The sequence below is a fragment of the Balaenoptera acutorostrata genome, chromosome 10 (assembly GCF_949987535.1).
Source record: "Balaenoptera acutorostrata chromosome 10, mBalAcu1.1, whole genome shotgun sequence".
Lineage (NCBI taxonomy): Eukaryota > Metazoa > Chordata > Mammalia > Artiodactyla > Balaenopteridae > Balaenoptera > Balaenoptera acutorostrata.
In genome coordinates, this window is record NC_080073.1 from 97,228,203 (window position 1) to 97,238,710 (window position 10,508).

General features: G+C 42.3%; 1 protein-coding gene across 1 annotated transcript in view; it reads right to left on the reverse strand.

The window, feature by feature from the left end:
• Positions 1-1,053: 1,053 nt before the first annotated feature.
• Positions 1,054-10,508, reverse strand: part of PHACTR1 (phosphatase and actin regulator 1) — a 594,117-nt gene continuing 584,662 nt past the window's right edge. The window contains exon 14 of the mRNA XM_057554724.1: positions 1,054-1,552. The gene's annotated coding sequence lies outside the window, so the exon portion shown is untranslated. The remainder of the gene's footprint in view (positions 1,553-10,508) is intronic.

Consider the following 10,508-nt stretch of genomic DNA (forward strand, 5'->3'; position numbering starts at 1 on the left):
TTCTCTAGTTGCGGCGAGCAGGGGTTACTCTTTGCTGTGGTGCGCTGGCTTCTCACTGCGGTGGCTTCTTGTTGACGAGCACGGGCTCTAGGCCCGCGGGCTTCAGTAGTTGTGGCACGTGGGCTTAGTAGTCGTGGCCGCAGGCTCTAGAGCACAGGCTCAGTAGTTGTGGTGCACGGGCTTAGTTGCTCCGCGGCATGTGGGATCTTCTCAGACCAGGGCTCGAACCCGTGTCTCCTGTATTGGCAGGCGGATTCTTAACCACTGCGCCACCAGGGAAGTCCCTCGATATCATTTTAAAATTTGGTTTCCAGGAAAATCTCCTGATTTTCTTCTTACCTCACTGACTGCTCCTTCTTGGTCTCTTACGTGAATTCCTCCTTTTCTCTTGACCTTTTGATGCTGAAGTGTCCTATCTTTCCTTCTCTCCTTCATCTGCCCACTGCCGTGGTGATCTCATGGCTCTTCAGTAGCCTTTATATGCTGACAACTCACAAGTTTTTATCTCCTGCCTGGACCTCTCCGCTGACCCCCATCAGTCGGGACCAATCAGGAGACAGACACCACACAGTAATTTGAGCTGGGACAGTTTCATATAATTATCACAGCGGACTGGAGTAATGGAGGATTGGCTAGCCGGGAATAAAGGCAACTCTGGAGAACACAGGAATAGCAGCTACGGGGAACAGCCATTACTCCTAGGGCTGAGCTAGAGAGCCCAGGGAGGGAACAAATCTGGAAGAGGGGACCCCCATTCACACCCTAGGGCTGAGATCCAGACCTGGTTGGAGAGGGAACAGCTGCGGTTCATGGGATGGTGGAGAAGTTTGCTCAGCTGCTGCTCTGGTGGGACTCGCTGAGAAATGGCCCTTTTGGGTGCTGGGCAGGCTGTCTGATGCTTGGTGCTGCACCTTGAAATCTGTGGCAAAGCTGCACAAAAGGGTACTGAAGGAAGCCATCCATGATGGGGTGTCTGGTGCTGCCAGCTCCTGCCAGGAGCTGACTTTGGCTGTCACCCACTGCAAGAGTCAAGCTCTGTAGATGCCATGCACAGTGCAAGTGACTGCCAAGAAGAGTTCACCAGAGTCAGGAAAAGAAACCCTTTATTCTTGCAGTGCCCTGCCAGGGCACTCTGCTGAGAAAACATAATATCATGCCAGAGGGCAAAGTAAAAATGTTTACAGGGTTTAGCTCCATTATCACAGAGCAGGCACCGAAAGGTGGATTTGGAGCTGAGAGGCATTTAACTGACATCTCCGGACTTGTGATCAATCATCTACATGACATTTCCACTTGGATGTCTGATAGACATCTCAGACTTACTCTGTCCAAAACTGAACTAGTGCCCAAATTCTCCTCCCAAACGTCTACCTGCTGTCTTCCACATTCTTGCAGTTGCTCAGGCCCAACTCTACAAGTCATTGCTGACTCTCACATCCTAGCAAATCCTATTATATGGATGGACGTCTCTCTGTGCGATGCTGGTCAGGTGCTCCTGAATCAAGGCAGAGCTGAGCATTTTCCCTTTTATTTCCTCAAAGAAGGAAAACATCTGCAAGTGAACAAAGGACATTGCATTTTATTACTCTTTTCCTGTAACAAACTCCACTGCTGCATTTAAAAATGTTACTTATGCCTTGACAAGTTCTTTTCTGTTTGTGTGTTTTTTTTTTCCTCTGAGAAATGCCACTTCTCCTAGATCCTTTCTCCCCCGACATTCCTAGATAGCAACTTTTTGATGCCGGAGCTAGAATAAGGCCAAGGGCTCATCTTTCAACTGAAAATTAAGTATTTTTCATGATAGGTGACTAGGAATAAATCCTTGTGAAAGCCTGGTTATTTCATGGATCTTGGGATCCTTTGCTGTGTCAAATGTACGTGCAAGAGATGCTTCAGCAATACCTAAGGGCAGATGTTAAACAAAATGATTCCATACACCATCTGTTTCTTTATAATTTTGTGCTTTTCCTGAGTCATTACAAGAAGTGAAGAGGGTCCTGCTCCTTAAGTCTTATCAAGATATCCCCCTCCTTACCCAACACAGCCGTAACTTAAAAAAATAATAAATTAAAAAAAAAAAAGATATCCCCTTCCCCTTTCTCCCCGTCTCCATTGCCCTCCCCCTTCCTCTGCTTCCACCTGTCCCTCTTCGTTATATTTGAATCATGACCATCAGTGGAGCTGTTGAAGGGTTTACAGGAGGAGCCCCTCCATGTTTTAATCCTTGTGTGGGGTGTTCATTTCCCTGGTAAAAGGAACAGATCTCAAATCCTACAGACTTTTATGTCTGTGTTATGAACTCCACTGCAGTGCTTCTCATGCAATCTTGTGGCAGAGAACCAGCTTTAAAAAAAAAATCCAATCTGTTGTGGACTTAACTTTTCTCAAATATAATAAATATGAATTACTAGAAAATGAAATTAAAAAGATACAAATTCAAGCCCTCAATTTTTATTATTAGATTCAATAGGCATAAAACTACTCTCTCAAATTGCTATCAGAGTGTCTAAGGGTGTGCTCTGAATTTCTGCACTTCCTGGGCTGCACACCTATCCCACACAGTCCATAGACCAGCACTAGTCAGAGGACTACACTTTAAGTAGCTCTACTCCAGCAATCTTGTTACTGCCTTACAGTGTTTTGGTTTATAAGAAAGATCCAAAACACCTGCAAATTCTCCATCTTACCTGAAATCTAAACAACTGACAAAAACTATGCACCAAAGAGCAAACATGCACACACACACACACACACACACACACACATACACACACACCAATAACAGTACCACTTCACAGAGAGGTAACATAATGTAGGTTAAGTGTGGGAGCCAGATATCAATCATTTGCAAGTTGCATCCACTTGAACTCATCTCCTATAAAATGCGGCTGGAAATAATAGCACCAATTGCTTCCATTTGTTAAAATAGTTAACAGGCGTAATATGCATACAGCTCTTAGGACACAAGGCACTCAATAAATTTAGCTGTTATTCTTTTTACTTGAAAGAATAAAGAGGTCTTTGTTACCTTGCTCAGCATTTCCATCTGCAAGAAGAAGATGGATCTGTGGTCTACCTGACAAGCCAGGGTCCCTTCCCTTCCCCAGCATCTGGAAATAGCTGCTAGATCTTGGTGGAGGCAGAATCCCAACACCCACTTAGGCATGAAGTTCTCCCTAGCTCAGCGCGAGGAACATCTCAACCGCCTACCGTTGCTGCCCTCTGCTGCTTCCACTGAGAATTACACCGAGCAGAGTTTCTGCTGCGGAAGGCTGGCAACATCTCACCCCAAGTGGAGGGAGTTATCAGCATGTACTTTGCTCCAGATTTGATTGAGTGTCCTAGAATTTGTTCTTCATGGTGCCTTTAACAGCATAGCTTTGCACTTTCACATGGGCATACGGTCTATAACTGCTTCTGGACTTTGCCATCAAACGCAGACTTTTGTTGCCTCAAGCTCAGCCTATTTGCAAGGGTATGTGGCCAGTTCTCAAACCTTGCTGACTCCCTCATCTTGATTTTTCATGCCCCATATCCCAGATGTCCAGTCTTGAGTCCCAAGTTAGCTATGACCTCTCATAGCCTATCAGCCACCCAAACCCATCCCTCCTTCCCTCTGCACCTCCAGAGAGGCCCTCCTGCCTCCAAGTCTCTTCCCTTTACAGGTCTTTGAGACCCATGGTTACAAAGTCTTCCTGATCTGAGTCACCTGTCCGCTGCCCACACTTGGTCCAAGCTCCTTCGACCTTCTCCATCTGACCCTTCCTGCTCTCAAGCCTTATCTCTTGTGATACCCACACAGCTACCATAGGCCAAGTCCCATTTCCACATACACATTATCATTTCCTTTGTGGTTAGTGGGTACTGTTTCTTTTGTCAAAAATACCCTCATTTATACAAAAAATGCCTGCTCGTGATCATTACAAAAATAAATATGAAAAAAGCAGCAACTCTTTAGTGATCGTGGAATTAATCTGACAGCGATTAAATGTGTTTAAGCATCTGGCATGTCTCCTAAATTGCACCAGAAGAATCTGGAAGCACTTGGTTTGGCCTCAGAGGCAACGGAAGGGCTCAAATTCTCAGCACTCAACTCAAATTCTCTTTCCTCCACAGTGTCTTCACCTACCACTCCAGGCAACAGTACCTCAATTTCTATGGCCTTTCTTATGTGCTACTTAGGTTGCCCTTATCAAATGCATTGTTACTTGGGTAAATTTCTTCTTAAATTATTTTTCGGACAAAACTTTCGTTGAAATTTGGTGAATGAATAAAGAAAATGGTAAGATTAAAAATAATCTTTGGCCCTCTGTCTCCAATGAAGGTGTGGAATAAGAAGGACAGGTTTATCTCCCACCAACTATCTTTTCTGATCACAGTGGTATGAAACTAGAAATCAGTAATAGGAAGAAAACTGAAAAAAATGCACAGATATATGGAAATTAAACAACACACTCCTTAATAAACAACGAGTGGAAGAAGAAATCAAAAGGGAGCTCAAGAAATATCTTGAGGGGCTTCCCTGGTGGCACAGTGGTTAAGAATCTGCCTGCCAATGCAGGGGACATGGGTTCGAGCCCTGGTCCAGGAAGAGCCCACGTGCGGCAGAGCAACTAAGCCCGTGTGCCACAACTACTGAGCCTGTGCCCTAGAGCCTGCAAGCCACAACTACTGAGCCCTTGTGCCACAACTACTGAAGCCTGCGCACCTAGAGCCTGTGCTCTGCAACAAGAGAAGCCACCGCAATGAGAAGCCCCTGCTCATAGCAGCTAGAGAAAACCTGTGGGCAGCAACAGAGACCCAACGCAGCCAAAAATAAATTAAAAAAAAATATCTTGTGTGAAAATAACACAACATACTAAACTTATGGGATTCAGCAAAAGTAGTTCTAAGAGAGAAGTTTATACTGATAAAGGTCTACATCAAAAAAGATCTTAAATAAACAACCTAGTTTGATAGCTAAGGGGCTAGAAAAAGAAAAAACAAACCCAAAGTTAGCAGAAGAATGGAAATAACAGAAATAAGAACAGAAATAAATGAAATAGAGACCAGAAAAAAAATAGAAAAGATCAATAAAACTAAGAGCTAGGTTTTTTTTAAAGATAAAGAAAACTGCCAAAACTTTAGCTAGACTAACAAAGAATAAAAGAGAGAAGACACAAATATTATAAAATCAGAAATGAAAGAATATTATGAACAATTATATGCCAACAAACTGGACAACCTAGAAGAAATGGATAAATTCCTAGAAATATACAACCTACCAACCTACTGAAGCATGAGGAAATAGAAAATCTTAATTGACCAATAATGAGTAAGGAGATTGAATTAGTAATCAAAAACCTCCCAACAAAGAAAAGCCCAGGATCTGATGACTTTACTAATGAATTCTACCAAACATTAAAAACAAAACAAAACAAAACTAACCCTTCTTAAACTCCTCCAAAATATTTAAGGGGATGGAACCCTTCCAAATTCATTTTATGAAGCCAGCATTACCCTGATACCAAAGCCAGACAAGGACACTTCAAGAAAAGAAAATTACAGGCCAATATTCCTGATGAACATAGATGCAAAAATCCTCAACAAAATACTAGGAAACAGAACTCAACAGCACATTAAAAGGATCATTCGCTATGATGAAGTCAGATTTATCCCTGGGATGCAAGTATGGTTCAACATACACAAATCAACAAATGGGCATACTACTTTAACAGAATAAAGCATAAAGATCACAATCATCTCAATAGATACAGAAACAGCATTTGATAAAATTCAACATCATTTCATGATTAAAAAACTCTCAATAAATTTGGTATATAAGGAATATACCTCAACATAGTAAAGGCTGTACAAGACAAACTCATAGCTAACATCATACTCAACAATGAAAAGCTGAAAGCTTTTCCTCTAAGATCAGGAACAAGACAAGGATGCCAACTCATCCTGCTATTTGTGACAACGTGGATGAATCTAGAGGACATTATGCTAAATGAAGTAAGCCAAACAGAGGGAAAAAATTGATAGGCATAAGATTCTCCACCCAACAACAGCAAGATACATAGTAAGAGTATATCGAACACTTACCGAGATAAACCATTAAATAATTCCCTATAGTTTTAAAAGAATTCAAGTCATAACAAGTATATTATCTGACCACAATGGAATTAAATTAAAAATCAGAAATAGGAGGATCTCTGGAAAATTCCTCAAATATCTGGAAAGTAAATAACCTACTTCTAAATAATCCATGGTTCAATGAAGAAATCAAAGGGAATTAGGAAGGATTATGAACTGAGTTATTTAAATTTGTGGGATGCTGTTAAAGTAATACTCAAGGAGAAATTATAGTAATAAATGCATGTATTATAAAAAAAGTCTCCAAGCAGTTTCCACCTTAAGAATCTAGAAAAAAAGAGCAAATTAAACTACAGAAAACAGAAGAAAGGTAAGAATACAAATCAGAATGGAAATCAGTGAAGTAGAAAACAGAAAAGTAATAGAGAAAAATCAATAAAGCCTAAAACTGGTTCTTTGAGAAGATCAACTAAATTGATAAACCTCCTGCCAGATTGATCAGGAAAAAAAGAGAGAAGATACAAATTACCAACAGCATTGAGTGAGAGAGGTGATCTCACTATAGGACATGTAACTGCAAATCCCACAGCCACTAAAAGGATAATAAAGATACATTATGGAAAACTTTATGGCAATAAATTTTAAAACTTAAATGAAATGGAGAAATTTCTAGAAAGACCTAAACTGCCAAAGCTTAATCAAGAGGAAATAGATGTCCAGCATAGCCCTCTATCTTTTAAAGACATTGCATATATAGTTTAAAACCTTCTCACAAAAAAATCTCTAGGCTCGAATGGTTTCCTTAGTGTATGCTACCAAACATTCAAGGAAGAAATAACACCAGTTTTACACAAACTCTTCCAAAAAATAGAAGTGGAAGAAGGAATACTTCCCAACTTGTTCTATGGGTCAGCATTAGCCTGATAGTAAAACCAAATAAAGACTTTACAAGAAAAAGAACACTAAAGAACATTATCCCTCATGAAAATAGATGCAAAATTTATAAACAAAGTTCTAGTAAATCAAATCCAACAATATATAAAAACGGTAATACATCATGAACAAGTGATGTTTATCCCAGGAATGCACAATTTGTTTACCTTTGAAAATCAATCCGTGTAATTCACCATATTAACAAAGTACTTATGAAAAACCACGTGATTATCTCCATGCAGAAAAAGCACTTGGCAAATTCTAACATCTGTTCCTGATAAAAATGCCTTTGGGAGATGTGTTTTGCTGGCTCTGAGGTCTGCAGCTTTGGGGTCTCTCTCTACTTTCTCTTACATGTGCCCTGCTTGCTCTCTACTGCTTCTGGAAATTCTTCAGCTACTTTATATTTTTTTCTAGTTTCACTGAAACTGAAATGGAGTTTTCATTTTAACTTTGATGACTTTACCTGCCATCTTGACACTAAAAGGGCCAAAGATTCATGCAAAATATAAAACAGGGCAAAGGCCAAATAATTACCAGTGGCTAATGGATTCATTATTAGCTAAATGACCCCATGTGCACGAGGCAACCTCTGACCTCTGACCAGAGGTTTCCATATACCAGGACAGTATTGGAAGGCTATAATCACATCCACGTAATACACATCCTACCAGTTTTGACAGGTAAAGTAATATTTCCTCCCTCTAACAGGACAGTTCTGTATACAATCATGTATCTCAAAAAAGGGTCATGAAAACACACCACTCGTGCCAAATGATGCAAGTATAAAGTAGGCTTTATTAGAGGGAAAATTTACAAGTAGAAAATAGTGGAATGTATGCAATCCTTCGATTCTATTCCACAGCTTAGGCAAGGCATAGAGGGTCCATGCACTGCGGCCAAACATCACAATCAAGGGGAGCCCCTTCCCCTTGATTTTTCACATATTTACAGTGATGGGGTTGGGGTGAAGCACAGATCTGCTATGACACTAAGGGAAGCTCCCTGGTCAGAAAGGGGAGCCTCTGGGGGCCTGCGGCTGGTGTCTGCCTATGATTAGCCAACTCAGACCTGCTGAGCAAGTTCTCCACCAAATGACCAAAATGAAGGAGAAAATGAGCCTCCGGGACCATCCAGATTTGTTCCTCTTGAGATGTTTTGGAGGTATGATTTTATATGTCAATCACCTGAATTTATATATTCCCCCAATCATGCTTTAATGGATTTTTTTTACTATGTTAATTTTGCTTGCTGCTCAAAATGAAGACAGTTGCCTTAGAGCTATAACCTCACTGGGTCTCCATTGCCTTATCTCTTAAAAAAAGAGGGGCAGGCGGTGGAGGTTGATGGTATTTGATAATTACTATCCTACCACAGGTGAATTTAAAAAGATGTGATGCCATTTCTAAACACTTTGTGCTGCTTTCATACCCTGAAATCTAGCTCTCAGCCCCATCACATTGAATGGAACGGGCTGACCTTTGAGTCCCTTTCTATCTTGAAAGTGAGTTGACTAGCAGGGCAGTTATTCCCATAATTTTAGTAAGAATAATTAACCACTAGAGGGTAGTCAGGTTACAGGGCGTTAAGGGGTGAAGGTAGCAAGGGATACATTCAAACAAAGGGCACCTGTGACTTTTAAAATTCTTATTTCAATTCAGTTTCACAAAATTTTATTGCCTGCTAAGATTACGATAAGCGCTGTGGAAGAAAGGAAAAGTGGAGGTGAGTATGGGGAGGTTGAGATTCAGGTAATGGGTTTGCCGTTTTAGGTAGGGTGGTTGGAATAGGACTTTGGAGGGAACATTTGATCAAAATTGAGGTGAGGGAATAGGCCACGTGGTTCTCTGGGGAAACAGCATTTCAGGCATAGAGGACAAACATGAGAAGGACCCTGGTATTTGATAAGGTAAGAGGAGGCAGATGATGCAGACACTGGTTTTCACTGGAGTTTGAGCAGAGGAAGGACATTTTTAAATGGTCACTCTGGCTGCAGTGTTGAGAATCGTCTCCAAGAGACTTATTTCCCATAGAAGCTTCCAAATATTGTCTGTCAGCTCATCAAAAAGCACAGTGAATGGCAGTTAAAGGCAACCATATTCTGTCACCATTTAGCTAGTAGCACCCAATTCACACATAACCTCACTGTGTCAGGTGCCAGGCATTGCCAAGAACTTTACACATTTTCTCACTTCATCCTTCCAATACCTCTGTGAGATCATCACCACTATTAGTTCTACTTTAAAGGTAAGAAAAATAAGATTGTAAAACTTAGTGACTGGTTCAAGGTTTAGATGAAGTAAATGGAATTCTTGAAAGCTAAAACTTGAAAAACTCTACTTGCTAACGTGAAGAAACACTGCCTAAGCGAGGCTTAGAACCCCAGGGCTGAAGAGGTAAAGATGGTGTTTGCGGGGTCGGGGGGAGAAGCACAGATGTTTGCCTTCAACCATCATGCGCTTCTTTATTAACGTTCCGTGCAGCCGTTACACCACAAACCTACTGACACCGTAACTGGACTGACTTTGGTGGTGTTGATTTCTAAGAGTCTCTCTAGAGCTTGGCCCCTGTGTGGTCTGCTCTGTACACATTTGGGCTCTTAGGGAAGCCGCTCCCATCACTGAACTGACTTCTCTTTAGGTGGTACTGAGACCATGGGTCAAATCCATTTCACCTGCCTTCACTCATCAAGGTCGTTTTAAGGCTTGCATGTCCTCCAGGTGGCCCGTGGCCTAAGCAATAAAGTAACGGGGATGGGGCAGGTGCACAGCCGTCAGTGCAAGGGCAAGGCCTTAGTGCACGGCTGTCAGTGGTCCCGCTCTGCCAACGGTCAGCATCGCAGTGGTCCTGGTGGTGGCGGTCACCCTGGCTCACAGTCTGTGGGACCCAGCCCTGTTTGGGGGGCCTGAGGAGGCTGAGGGCCGGCTGGGTGCTGGGTGCCTGGCTCCCTCAGTGATGACGGTGGGGCTGGGTCTGGGGACCCGGCCCTGAAGGTGCTGCCAGCTGAGACCTGCCTCCTCAGCCGAGTCTGGGCACTGGCCAGAGGACCCACACCCGCGTGCTGGACGAATGCACCCGGCCAGGGTACCCGGCCCATGCAGGGACCCCCTCCTTTTAGTCAGGACCTGGGCCTCAGAGGGTGAAAGTTGAGCCTTAGGACTTTGACCAGGTAAAATGAGGGGTACTGATGTTGCTTTGCTTACAGGATTTGTTACCTTTAAGAGTATTACACCTTTAGATAAAAAGTTGTAGAACAGAGAATAACATTTGTTTTGATGGAGGTTTATAGGAACATCGTGCCCTGACCATGACCTGATCTACACGGACAGCTGCAAGAACAAAGGATCGGACACCAAGAAGTTTTCAACAACTAACCACAGCCCTCCCTCACCTTTCCTGTAAAAGGGGTTTTTAAACCACCTGTCTCTTTGCATGGCCCTACAATAAACCTTTCTCTGCTTCAAACTCTGACATTTCTGTATTGCTGGGCTCACTGT